This window comes from Macrotis lagotis, chromosome 1 (assembly GCF_037893015.1).
Source record: "Macrotis lagotis isolate mMagLag1 chromosome 1, bilby.v1.9.chrom.fasta, whole genome shotgun sequence".
NCBI classification, from domain to species: Eukaryota; Metazoa; Chordata; class Mammalia; order Peramelemorphia; family Peramelidae; genus Macrotis; species Macrotis lagotis.
This window is the reverse complement of record NC_133658.1, coordinates 719,226,804-719,241,498: the sequence shown is the minus strand read 5'-3', so window position 1 is coordinate 719,241,498 and position 14,695 is coordinate 719,226,804. Positions and strand designations below refer to the sequence as shown.

General features: G+C 35.0%; 1 long non-coding RNA gene across 1 annotated transcript in view; it reads right to left on the bottom strand.

Moving 5' to 3' along the window:
• Positions 1–1,766: 1,766 nt before the first annotated feature.
• LOC141523667 (uncharacterized) overlaps positions 1,767–14,695 on the bottom strand; it is a 107,635-nt gene continuing 94,706 nt past the window's right edge. Inside the window, exons 6-7 of the long non-coding RNA XR_012478551.1 lie at positions 4,828–4,953; positions 1,767–2,041 (exon numbers count right to left, since the gene is read on the bottom strand). This is a non-coding gene — a long non-coding RNA (uncharacterized LOC141523667). The remainder of the gene's footprint in view (positions 2,042–4,827; positions 4,954–14,695) is intronic.

The following is a 14,695-nucleotide window of genomic DNA, read 5'->3' as shown; positions in this document are numbered from 1 at the left end:
GTAGCCTAATTGGAAATCAGAAGTATGTAGTAGCTAGTTTATAAGGATTGGAGAGAGCCAATTGTTAATTTTTCATTGTATTTATGCCTTAGAAATCAGCAAACATTTTGAATCTGAACTAGACTTAAGAAAGTAATGAAGAGACAATAATAATGCAGATTAAACTTAAAAGTGTGTCCTAAGTTTTCTGAGAGCTAGTTGTTAAATATTTGCTGTTCCTTGGAAATTCATCTATATTTGTTTATTTGATTTTCAAGACTGTCTTTTACTTACAGTAATCTAGAAGTTATAACTGATAGAGTGCCAAGCAAGAAAAAGAAAAAAGAGAAAGGAAAAAAGAAAGGAAAAAGAAAGAAAAGGAAGGAAGGAAGGAAGGAAGGAAGGAAGGAAGGAAGGAAGGAAGGAAGGAAGGAAGGAAGGAAGGAAGGAAGGGAGGAAGAAAGAGAGAGAGAGAGAGAGAAAGAAAACCCACGTCTGAAATTCTATATAATAAAAAAAAAAGCCTCCAAGAGGTGAGAGTGGCCCCTCAAAAGTTAACTATTGATAATTGTTTCCAGGAAGCTTCAATTCATCTTGAGTAGATGAACACTTGACCTCAAGGCCAAAGGAGCCTTTCACTCAACCTGGATCACCAGAGAATTAAGCCCAAATTATTAGTTTAATCGCTCCATACATGGAATGTTTCAAGATCAAAAACTTCCATTTAAATAGCATCTGTTAAGATGCAAATCTAATAACAGACTCTGGGTAGAGTGTTCAAGGAGGAGGAATGTTGGCTACAAGTTCTACTCCAATCCTAGAATTAGAGCTGGCATGAAGCACATGTATTTGTATTTCAAATTAAAACACATTATAACATGGAAATGCTTAAACCCATTTAAGCAGTAAACCTGCATAATATTAGTATTCATGCCATTGAAAATTTTTAAAAAGATGAACAAGTTCAAAAAAGATGCAAGTTTTTTCTTTTTTTTAAAGCCCTTTTTCTATGACATGATTTTATAGGTAACACTTTTAAATTGTTCTTATTGAACATTGCCTCCCATAACACATGATGAGCTAAATAAATGGTGTGATACATATTCTCCATACACTTTCAGAAAAGAAAATAAAAGACCGCTAGAACACAAAGCCCTTCCCATCTCAAACTTCCCATGAATTGTGTTCCTTAGAACAAGCTATGTCAGGTTACCCCAGTGTTATGACATTTCTGTGTTTGACATGACGGTGTCACAGGGTGAAATAATGAGGCAGAAATCCATGTTATGTAATTGTTTTGACTTCTGACAATGACTACATTTTGTACCGAGGTGTTTAGCACACAAAGTATTTTCAAGGAGATTATAATTAAGGTGGGGAACTCCAAAGCCTTCATCAGCCTGTAAGCTACTGAATGCTGGGGGATCGGTCTACATAGTCTGCTGACCAATTTAGCACAGTCAAAACAACAATTGTTTAAACATATGGTTACAATTTTAGAACCTGCAAACTAAAATTCAGGATAAACTCAAATGGAAAGCCTCAAAGCAACAAGCCTTTAACTATGAGGAAAGATGATATATTATGGCTTATTTTTTATAATGATTTTAAACTGGCCAAGGGCAGATTTCATCTTAATCAAATGACAGGAGAATTTTTCCTTATGTAATATTAGGAGAGGAAGTTCCTCAACTCTCTTCCCCCTATAAAATCACTGGTCCAATCATAAACCTGATCCTGAAACACAGAACACAGGAGTGAGTTTTGAAAATACAGTAACAGTGGATTTGCTATTTATTTTAGAGTGAAATTACTAATTTCATTCTAGAGATAGAGGATGAAGTTGATTACTTTTTTTTCAGATGAGTCATTTCATCAGGGTAGGGGATTCTTGAGAAGGAAATTCCTTCTACTATTGCAGCTTGGCATCTCTTCATCAATTTAGTAACTTAATGAGTTGCTGGGTATTGAGAGGTCACATAGCCATTGGCAAGACTTCAACTCAGATCTTTCTGTAGTTGAGGCTGGTTCTCCATCCACTCTACAATTTTTTAAATTGAACCTAAGTTGTGGAAAATTTTGAAAAAGTATTTAGGAGCAGGAGAGAGAAGTGAATTAAATGAAAATGTAACATATTAAATATACGTGGAGAAGAAACACTTTCTGTTTAGGGCATTAGTATTTTAATATCACCTTTAGAAATTCTACTGATATGTTCATACAATAATATTCCCCCACTAGTTCCTTTAGACTTTTTATAGTAATAGTTTACAGGAAAGAATGCCTTTTTGCAAGACTTCTAGGAGATAGATGATTGAGGTTTCAGGGGATTCTGACCTTTCTGTGACATCCATCCCAGGCCAGATAAAATACTTAATTGGTACATTCAGGTTTCCAAACAAGGACTTGTTATAAATGATCTCCCCCTTGCTTTTAGTCTCAAAATTGAAATATACCATGAACAAATATATATATATATATATATATATATATATATATATGTCACTTTTAGCATCTTTTTTGGTCCATAATAACAATAGTTAACTTATTATGAAGCACTTTATAATTGTCTATTTTATCCTTACAATAGCCCTTATTATCTATACTTTGCATATGAGAACACCATGGTAGAAAAATTAAATGACTTTCCCAAACTCAGAAAATTATCAAGTATCTGAGGTTGGATTTGAACTCTGATCTTCTTGATTCTAGGTTCAGTGATCTAACTCTTGAACCATCTAGATGCCCATATAATTAATCATGTAATGATAATCATTCTTTTGTAGAAAGAACACCAGACTTATAGCCAAAGACTTTGAGTTTGATCCTATTTCTTCAAATTACTATCTCAGTCTTTTCTATTGTATGTTTAAAAGGCAGTCATGATTTCATTTTTTGTTTCTGAGTCTCACACAAACAGTGACTGAATGAGTTTGGACTCTAACTTCCTCGAGAAAAGGTATACTTTCTGCACTCACTTTTTATTTCAAATGTATCTGGGTTTCACATAGGATTTTTCAGCTCCCCAAGCTGATCTTTTGAAATATTGCTACTTTCCCATTACCCTTTACCTAGAAAGTCAGAAATAAACTTATTGTAAAGTATAAATACTTGACAAAGCTTACACTTCACAGGTTCCCTTCTTGTTGTCAAGCCTTCGATGAAGTGCTAGGTTTTAGAGACTATGTCTTCAGAGTAGGAGAGATGGACAGCTGATTTAACTTGGTGGTGATTTTTCATCATACCATCTGTTTCTATTTGGGGTTTTCTTTCTTCCCTTATTATTTGTCAGTCTCCAGAAGTTATTTCAATTGCCTCTTTGCCCTTTATCCCTCCTCCTCCTTCCCTCCTTTCCTCCTTTCCTCTTTTCCTCCCATCTTCCTTCCTCTCTTTTTACTCTCTTCCTTTTTCACTTTTTCTTTTACTACCTTCCTTCCTTTCTCTCCTTCTTCCTTTTTTCTTCCTTCTTTATTACTACTTTCCTTCCTCCCTCCCTCCCTCCTTCTTTCTTCCTTCCCTTCGTTCCTTCCTTTTTTCTTTTACTACCTTCCTTCTTTCCTCTTCTTTCATTTCTTTCTCTCTCCCTTTCTTCCTTCCTTCCCCTTTTCCCTTTTCCCCTCATACCTTTACTTCAACTGAGCCAGAAAGTATGTTTATGGTGATATCGTGACCATTTACCTGAGCTATTATAGGAAGAGGTCCCTAAGGCAGGCCTGGGATCTTTCAGATATTTATTATCTCTCCCCAGTGACTACCCTGGCATCAAGAATTACATTCCTGTGGCTGGGGTAGGGATATCAATTTTTTCCCCAGCTCATGATAACAACCATGTGTTCCTAAAGAATTAATATGACACATGTGCAACAGAACACATGCAATAGCAAAGCTCCTTAAGTCAAGGATTGGCAAGCCATTGATCCATGGGCGAAATTTGGCCTCTAAAATAGCTCTGATCTTTTGGGTGGCTGAAGCAAGGTAGTACAGGGTACTTGGCCATATCATGAAACTAGATTTCTGTTTCTGGCAGAATCAAAGATCCATTCAAATGCTTTCTAAGAGATGAAACATGCTGCTAGACTTTGCTCTCAGGAAAAAAAACTGAATGATAGGTTTTGATTCATTTTTGTGTTCCTTCTTCATTTGTGTCTAACTTTTTGTGACATTGTAGGCTATAACATGCTAATACTACCCATTGGTTTTTCTTGGAAAAATTACTGGAGTGATTGACTGTTCCCCTCCCCCAGGGGTTAAGATAAATGAAGGTTAAGTGACTTGCCCAGGTAAGAAAGCTATCACGTCTCTGAGGCTGACTGAACTCATTTGCCTGACTCCAGCCCTTGTTCTCCAGATCCACTGGGCCACCTGGCTGCTCTGTTTTCATTAACTAGCAGTGTGGCTATTAACCAGCTTCCTCACCATTCTGTACCACAGTATCTTCTCCCCCAAAATGAGAGTGGTCCAAAGTTGCTTTCAAAATTCCTTTTCAACTCCAAAATTCTACAATTCTCTGACAAGTGAAAAGTCTAATTTAGCCTGGTCACAGTCTATCTTCAACCCATCCTTTAAATTGGACAGCTAGAATTAAGTCCACAGACTGGCATTGCTAAGATTTCCATAATAAAAGAGCAAACTGATGATAACACATTTTCCTAGAACCCTTACAACTTACTATATGAAGTCATAATTTCCACTTTTAACTCCTTAACCCTCTATGTCTCCCCTTCTCTTCCTCCCTCATGCAAATGTCCTTTGTGTACTATTTCCAACATTGTGCTGGAAAAATTTAATAAAATTGTATATAGACCAAGTTTGACTCCAAAGAAGAAACATGAGTGGTTATTTTCTCACCATTTTTGCAGAAGTAGAAGACAAAAGGTATGAAAAACCCATATAATGTCAGACATTCCTTGTGTTGTTTAATTTTACTGAACTGTTTTTTCTTCTGTTTTATTATAAGTTATAGAAGATGGTGCTCTGAGAGAAAGAGAAGAGAGGGAATATATTAGGAAATGGTAGAAATTGATAGAAAGTCAAAAGATATCAATAGAGTTTTTTAAATTAAGTGGAAATGAATGGGGACAGATTCTACTCCTATGTTTGATAATTTTGTACTGCTCAATCACCTGCACCTAATAGCTCCACTAACTTCAAGGTCATTATCAAAAGCAACAGTCCATCAAGAACAGAGATGAGTTTGTAAAACCACTTTAGGAGCCAGGACTTAAAGAACTGCATCTTCTAACATTGCTTCAATACTTCAGGGAGCCATGATTTTGTCAGCATCAGAAATCCCTTCTTTAGTTCAAACCACAATCCTACTTCCATCTGGTCTTTAGAAGTCACTGGTAACCAAACATTTCATTAGATGTGGTCAGCCTGAAGAGAAGGCTCTGTAACACTGGCCAGATTGGCAACCAGATGACAGATAACAGTCTGTCTTTCAGCCCAGGAGGGTCTGCCAGAGCTTGTGTTGACAGGGATAGACTTTGAGAACCCAGAGACACTTCCATGCCAAGGCTAGGATCTGAGAGTAGAACAGTCCTTGGTCTGGTGGTTGGGAAATCTTCGAGTGAGCAATTCCTTTTTGTGTGTAAAGAAATGGGAAAGTTTCTAATCAGTCATTGAAATATTAAATTTAAAAGCTCATATATGAAACTTAGGGAACTTATTTTTATAAAATATTCACTAGTCACTGGTTTGGGAAATTATGTGAATTCTTGAACTCTGCAATGTGCTAAGATATCACAATAACTTATTGAACAGTTTAGAGGTCCAAAATGGAATGACTATTTTTTAAGTGAAAAGAACATGTGAACCATGAGGCAAAACAAGAACTAAGAAGATCACTAGTCTCACTAGCATGTAGAAAACTTGGGGATTGGACTAAATGACCTCAAAGGTCCTTTCTGGCTCTAAATCTGTGACCCTATGATCCTAAGCAACAGTTCATAGCCATAGATGTCCACCATGAAAAACACCACTGATCTTGTTTTGTTTTGTTTTTTTAGCTTACCCTGCACACTTGGATAATCATGCTTTTAGTATACCTCTGGATACAAGAAACAATAATGTAAAGATTTAACAAGTAAAGGCACAATGCTGTATGCCTCAAGCTAGGTCCTCATTAGAACAATTAATGAATTCTATTAAGTGACTGCATTATTTGAATGCACATTGAATATTTCCATTAGGCTAAAATCAATTCCCATATTTTACACATTTATCATTTTTGAATAAGGTGAATTCAAATATTATACTGCTTCATGAAAATATGTTGTTAATCAGAAGATCTAAGTTATAAGTCTGTCTCCAATGTTTACTGCCTATGAGACCTAGTGGAAGTCATTTAGCTTCCCTAGGTTTCGGATTTCTCATCTGTCAGCTGAGGGATTTGGATTAAAGTGTCCTTTACAGTTATTTTGCATTTTAAATCCATAAAGGAATCATTTTGTTTGGCTTATGCTGAGATACATTGGTACAGGGAATCCACAATGTAGAAACTGCCTCTATCAATGAAAACTTAAGCTCTACAACTTATGTTGTTGTCATTCAATTGGTTCAGTCATGTCCAACTCTTGTGATCCCACTTGAGTTTTTTTCTTGACAAAGATAAAAAGTGATTTGTCATTTCCTTCTCCAACTCATTTTACAGATGATAAACTGAGAGAAAGAAGGTTAAGTGATTTGCCCAAGATCACACATCTAGAAAGTATCAGTGGTTAGATTTGAAGTCAGTAAGATGAGTCTTTCTGACTCCCCCTCCCAATCTAGCCACTGCACCATCTGGATGTTCCATCTACACTTTATGGCTTTAAAGAATTGTCTGAGATGCTGAGAGATTAAGAAATTTGATCAAAGTCATACAGTCAATATATGTCAGAAGTAGGATTTGAACCTAGGGCTCTCTATAACCTTATATTGCTGAGAAGAAAACAGGTGAGCCAGATGTATTGTCTGCAACCTAATGGTAGCTTATTTTGTACTCTCTCTTTCCACGTATGTCTTTGTATGTGTGTCTTTGTGTGTGTGTGTGTGTTACTCTACAAACTCTAGTTTGCTCTCCAAATAACTGATGCTGTTAAACATGCCAAGAATTATATGATAGGTAAAAACACCAGGGATACTGTTCAGAATTGTTAGATCAATAAAATGCATAAAATGTTGTACTTCTCACAAAGACCCTCTCAGTCTTTCGTGCTCTAATACAGAAGTGAGACTAATGAAAAAATTGAAATAGAGATCAAAAAAGCTTTTTATAGATTTTACATTTTCCCCCTGTTCCCTCTTTGTTTCACAAATCTATATAGATGTTTCATCTTCTATTTTGAGCATTAGCAATCTGTTTATTAATATTAGTAATTATTCCCTATAGGCACTTAAAGCATATTTAGGATTTTACATGCTGTAACCATATAGGATTTTATATTGTGCAGATGGTTGATTATTTAAAAAGGAGGGTGTGTTTGTGTGTGTGTGTGTGTGTGTATTTGTGTGTGTGTGCGTGTGTGTGTGTGAATAGAAGAAGGTCAGGATACATGGTAGAAATAAATAAAGGAACTGGTTAAAAGGAACATACATCAGTCCATCTGGTAAGTGGGAGCATATATTGAAAACAATTCATTATGTGCACATCTGGTTTGATAATATATGCAACTTTGGGTCATTTGGAACATCATTTCTATAATTATTCCACTCAGAGTAAAGAATTTCCTCTCTTTATTCTAGCCTATAGCTCTTGACAGAAATAAAAATGGGAGGGGGAGCAAACATGATTTTTAAGAGAATTTTAATTTTCAATGTCTTAAAGCATATCTTGATAACATATGAATGTTCCACTAATATATTCATAATACCATGCTAAAATGCCAGGAATGAAAAAAATGAATTTGAGTCTTTGATTTATGAACATATTATTTGAAGTTATTAATCCAAGGTTTGAGCTCTTAACACATTTTTTCCATAAAATTAGAATTGTTTTGAACTCCAAAGAATTCCATGAAACTGCACTCATTTTGTGATATAGAACTCTAAATTTTGTTACTGCATTATCTAATTTTGACACTGCCTCAGATGAACAGACTAGATAGTACAGACTTCATGTCTGCAATATATTGCTATATTGAGTTGTAGGAACTTCCTTGCTGTGGGGTGCTCTTCCCCAGGCACTAGGTGTAGGGCTTTTGTCTCTAACAGTTTTTCTGTGAAGGCTTTTGATTTCATTTTTAGCTTGTATGAAGTAGATAAGCTAATTTTTTTAAAGAAAGCCAACTTGGATAATTAGCAAGCTTCTTTTCTCTGGGAAGAAGAATTTTTCCTTCTTGTTCCTTCTTTATGACTCTCATTTGGCCTAAATTCAAGTTAGAAGCTGCCAACAGTGGAAATATTTTGGAAACATTTTTTAAGATCTAGATAAATGTGGCGTTTAGAATAGTAATGATAAAGATCCCCGAGCTCACTTCACCTTAAAGACTCCATCTTCTAAGATTAGAGATACAAGTCATTATTGTTGGGAATATGGAAATAACTATTACTCTACCAGAGAAGGTAAAAGAGACAATTCCTGTGTAATTTGAGAGCAGTTTTAAGCTTCCCCCTTTCTTCTCTCACATCTTTAAAAATATCATATTCCTTTTTCACTGAAAGGTCAAAATCTCACCCATGAGAGTTTACTTCTTTAGGTTAAGATATTGCCTTTCAGGAATCAGAGACAGATTCCCTACAATAAGAGGCATAATGGGCACATTCCTAAATTCCTCAATTTTAACAGAAATTAAGAGGTTACAAGGTTTCATGTGTAATCTGAATATATTTAGGTACAGTCGGGCTATATATCATAAGTTCATAGGTTTTAGAGTCATAAAGGATAATGGAGATTCACCCTCTTATTTTACAGTTGACCTGAATGGGACCCAAAATGTTTAAGTGACCTCCACAGTTACATAGACCTGATAGTAAAGGCATGTCTCCAGTCCAAGGATTCTCAGTTCATATTCAGTACTCTTTCTACAACACTATACCAATGATATAAGTAAAAAAGCTATGTGTTTTCTGGTGTTATCAAAATATTATAGAGTCCCACTTTCAAAAGTCATTCAACCTGAAATATGAAAGCTCCCTTGTTGCCAAAATATCTGTATTTAAGCAGCATCTGTGCTGAACAGTTATAAAGAATGATTCAATAGAGCATTTGTACTTTAGAATATTCCCTCCCATAAGTCAGGTGGGACAGTAAAATCATCTCTCTAACTGATATAGAAAGCTAAGCAGCTAGGCTGAAACTACTAAAGGGATAATTATTTGTTTCATTAATTCCACAATTGCGGTACCAACATCCATTCATCTACCCATACATATATACAGCATACGTGTAAAGGGACAGCTGGGGGTGGGGAGAAGAGTGTATAAGTGATGAACTTGGAATCAGGAAGATAAGTACAATCCTTCCTCAGATAATTACATGATTCTAGTTGAGTCACTTAATCATTCTCTTAATCTTTCCTCATCTATAAAATGGGGATAATAGCACCTGCCTCATAAGAATTTTGTGAGGATCAAATGAGATCATTATGTCATGAAGCACTTTTCAAATTTTATAATGCTATATAAATGATAGCCAGTGTTTCTATTCACATATTGTTAGTTATCAATAAGACAAGCAGCTAAATCATGGAATAGGGAAAATATAAGACTTGGGAATCAAGAGAAGTTAGTTTTTGTACTCTGTGACAATGGCAAAAATCATTTAGTTTCTCTCCTAATGATGATGAAGAACATGCAATAAATCTGTGAGGCAGAAAGGTGGAAGTTCTTGTCTATCACTATGAGGAGGGCACCAGCCTCTCTCTCTTTCCAAGAGTACCTATTGCCAACACCAACAAGCAGAAATTACCTAGACTTCTGGGAAAGAAACATTGCAGAGTTGACAATGCTTACAGGATGAGGAGTGAGACAGTCAAATGAGACCTTTATGGAGCAAAGTAATGCCACCCTAGGAAGTCTATTTCTCCTGTGAGTCTATGTTTCCATTGGGTTCCATTGTAATCTGTTGGTAACATTAGATGAGAAGTGAAAATTCACAAGATAAAACTATGGCGAAGTGTGGTGATAGGGCAGCAGTCCCTAATTGGGCAAGTTTATACACATGGCAATAAGAGGTGAGGTTCTGCTCTGCATCTCCTCCCTGCACTTCCCTGACCAGGTATAGGTAGAAGTCAACAGAAGTCAGAATTAAAGCTAAAGCTAGTCCAGATTGTTTACAAGTTTGGTATTCCTCTTCTTAGTCCCAATAGAAGGCTTCTTGTCAGTCTGCCCCCCTGGAATCAGTAAGGCTGGTGCCCTCCTCATATTCAAAGTCTTTTTTAAATCAAGTTTTGTACTAACAAGCTTAACTTCTGGCATATCCTTTAAAAGATTGTTTATGCTCTGGCTTATCATATATGGCTTCACAATGTGATTGACAAGATGGAACTTTGGCTTATTCCCAGTGAATTTTAGTACTTATTTTGCTTCAAAAAATCAAAAAACATTAGCAGAAATATTTAAAGCATATAATAAACTTTTGGGGTTTGTAATATATATATATATATATATAAATGTAAGACACGTAATTTCATGGATATGGGCATTCTGCCAATGCTAATAATCACCTACTGGTACCTTCCCAGACTGGACAATTCTTGTTTGTCTGTTCCTATGGCTTCTCCATAACTGTCTACTATGCCAGAATATATATTCCCCTATATCTTGAATAGTTCATCAATTCTGATATATATGTTTGAGCCATCTGTTAAGCCTCATTTTCACTATATGATTTATTTCCTTTTTTTGTCTTATATATTGCTAATGATGTCTCCTAGAAACAATATTTATATTTATCTACATGATGATTTTACTGATCTTCAGGTATAATAACTAACCCTTGTAAAAGATAAATTAGGTCAAATGTTATGATTTAATAGACTAAACCTAATTTGCCTAATAATCATTATTTCCTTTCTGCTCCTCTCTTCTTTGGTTGTGCTATTAAACTTAATATGTATTTTTAAAATGTTTTATTTTGTCAAGGTTTTAATTTTACTTGATAATTGTAAAATAGAAGTGATGGTGTACTGAATTTATCAATCCTTAAAAGATTGCAGAACTTCCTAAATGGGAATCACTCGGCTAATGCCCAAACTATCCAGAGGCAGAAAACCAAGTAGTCAAAAATGTCTTTTTATAGTTATAGATATGGCTATGGATATATATATATATATATATATATGTATATATATATATACATATATATATATATATATATATATAGTTATAGATCAGATTTAGATATAACAGGCTGGCTCATCTTTGTTGCTTTTAATGATCACAGGTTTCTCCCTGAAACAAAGTTCCATCATTTTAAATATAATCTTCTTGTAATGATTGTGATGTTACTTTCTTCAGTCTCCAAAATAATTAAAGTTCAGTATCACCCAAAGGATAATCAAAAAGTTCACAGTTGGTACTAATAAACTACATCACATTATTAGCAAAAAAGAGTAAGCCACAAAAGTGGCTTAAATAATATCAATCCAGAATTATATGATCTGATAAATTGGATTGTCATACAACCAAAGCAAAGGACATTGGATGGAAAACCTATCTGTTCTATAACACATAATATTAAACACATAATGTTAAAAAAAACTCAAGGAAACCTCCCCCCAGTTCATTAGGTGGACCCCTTATGTGGAAGATTCAGAAAAAATAAATGAAAAGAGTTATATTGAGTTAGAAGCCATGATTGAGCTCTATCTAGTATCACTGATAAGAATAAGTAAATTGTGGAGAGTGGAAGAATTGAAGAAATGATTAGCAGCTTTTCTCAAATTGCTTTTATTTCATGCTATATTTATTTTTTAAACAAGAAAGAATACAATGAGAAAGAAAAAAGGAAAATTTCCCATGGGGATATTTTCAGAAAGTCATTAAGAAGCATATATCTAAATGGAAATTATAGCCAGAACATGGAAATGACTACAGAAAGGTATCAAAATATAATGTTTCTCAAAAGTTTAATCTTGGCAAAAAGGATATCTTAAGAGAGTACTCAAAACTGCATATCAGTCACTTTGTCAACTAAGAAAGAAATTAAGACTCCTAGGTATCTCCCCCTATGTAAATTACAAACTTAGGAAAATGTTGATCAGGATATTGGAAAATTTGTTCTACCAGAAAGAGATCAGATACAATTGTACAAGGATGATAGACTTTCAGGAACATTTGGGCAATTTAATATTATGCAGCCTTTATGGATAGGTCATAAAGAGGTTAATAATTTTCCCTATTCTCTGTTTTTACATTAAAGTTTCAACTCTTTCCCAATTCAACTGTGGTCACTACCTTAATGGTCACCACCTATAGGATAGAGGTAAGATATTAGATAATAAAACTCAAAAATGTCTAATCTATATTTTCTGTCAATTTATTTAACCCTATATTTTAAGTTTTTTTATAGTTTTAGGGTTCACAAAGGGCATATATAAAAATGCGCATAATTTTTCCATTGTATGATTGATTTGGGGGGAAAGTTAGCTGTCACACAGGCTTAGCAACTCCTCAAAATTTGGCCAATTTGCAGTTTTCTCGATGAATGTTAAGTCTGTTATAAAACCTAAGTGGCGGACAATTTGCATTTACAACTGGCAAGGGAAAGGCAACTTAATACTTTTCACAAGCAAGGGATATTTGTCAAAGACCAAAACATGAACTCTATTGGCATGAAGCAGAACTATTTTTCAAACCTCGTGGTAGCTGAACTACAAAAGATTTTAGATTCGATAGTAGCCAAAGACTAGCTTTTTTACGAAATAGAGTCTATAAACATTGGCTTCAAATCTCCTAGAATGATCCCTCATCCTACATATTGAATCCCTTTAAAGTGATTTGATAGATGCCAGGAAATTCTATGAGCCGGACCTAATGACATGTGGATTAAAGAAAATAATATCAGCACGGAACAGTGGAAAGAACATTGATTCTGGAACCTGAGTATGCGGATTCAAATCTCAACTATGCTGCTTCCTACCTGTATGAACTTGGGTAAGTTGCTCCATCTTCTTAGAGATTAGAAACAAAAATCTCTCTCTACTCCAAGTCTATATTGTTATTATATAATGCTTTCTCAGTTTTAGAACTGAGGTAATCTGGGTCAATATACTCAGACCTTTCTAAGCTCATACTGAACCCTAACTAGGTATTGGATTTCAGTGCCAATAACTCATAAAACTGATCTCCACCCCACCATGACTGATAAACATTTGTAGGTATTTATCAGAGTTCTTGTTGTTTGAGAAAGCTGAGATTCATCTGTAAAATGAGTCTACAGATGCCAGTTATGTGACCGAAGAAAAATGAATCCCCACAGAGAGATCTCCTAAAAGGCCATTGAAGACCCTAGATCTCCTAATCCAAAATGCTCCACTATTAACAACCTGGATGACCTTGAGTAAAAATAGTTAGCATTACTATAAAATATTTTAATAGTTTAAAAATATTTAACATAAACAAACTCATTTAACCTGTTCAACAATTCTGTAAGGAAAGTATTATAGGCATCTGCAATTATCCTCTTTTTTCAGATAAGGAAACTGAACCATAAGGTGATTAAATGACTGAATGATGGTCATGGGTAATAAATATCAGGGGTCGATTTGAACCCTAATCTTTTTTAATTAAAATGTCAAACTCTGGGCAGCTATGTGGTACAGTGGATAGAGCACCAGCCCTGGAGTCAGGAAGACCCAAGTTCAAATCCAGCCTCACACACTTAGCCTAGCTGTGTGACCTTTGTCAAGTCACTCTTAACCCCATTGCTTTAAATAATTTTTTTAAATGTCAAACTTATTGATTTCAATATAGTTCTGTTCTCTGCTTCAGTTTTATATAAAATGATGATGATGATTGCATTAGATGGCCTTTAAGTGCTTTCCAGATCTAATGCCATGATATTATGAGCTATATACTATGTTTGGAAATGCAAAAATGAACAAAACACAAAAATGTTCCCCTCCCCCCAAAAAAAGAAATGTATCAAATTTAATGTACCAATAGGATTCAAAAGAATAAGGCCATCTACTCAAACAGAATAAAACTTTTATTGGTACCAGAGGACTTAGATTCAGCAAAGCTAGTTAAAGCCATTGACTCTCTCCTTTATTATAATATAAAACTATTCTCTGTAATGTACTCTGCTGTTCTCTCAGAATAATTTCCATTTACTGCAATTATTCTCCATTAAACACAATTCCTTAAAAATGAAAACATCAAAGGAGAAATATTTTTTTCTGACCTCAGTCAATGATTAGTGGAAATATTGAGGTTAAGCCCATCTGTTTCTGTAAGTCCTTCTTTCTATTCCTCTTCTTTATTCTCTTTCTTTCATTTCATCCCCCCTATCTTTTAAATCCTTTTCCTCCCTAAGGCAATCAGAGCATTTTGGGAAAGGACATCCCATAATGATTTGCTCAAAGCTTTGAAAGGAATTTGCATGCAGAGTTTAAGAGAGTGGATGCCACTTCTCAGTGGGAGGCACCCTTCCTTGGGGCATTTTGGAATGGCCCCAGATGCTGAGGGGCTCAGATAATGACAATTTCTCAGAAGACCCAATAGTTTATTGAAAGTTCTTTTCTCTAATTGTTCTTCTCTAGACCTAGACCTTGGATGATTGCCCAGTAGGCAA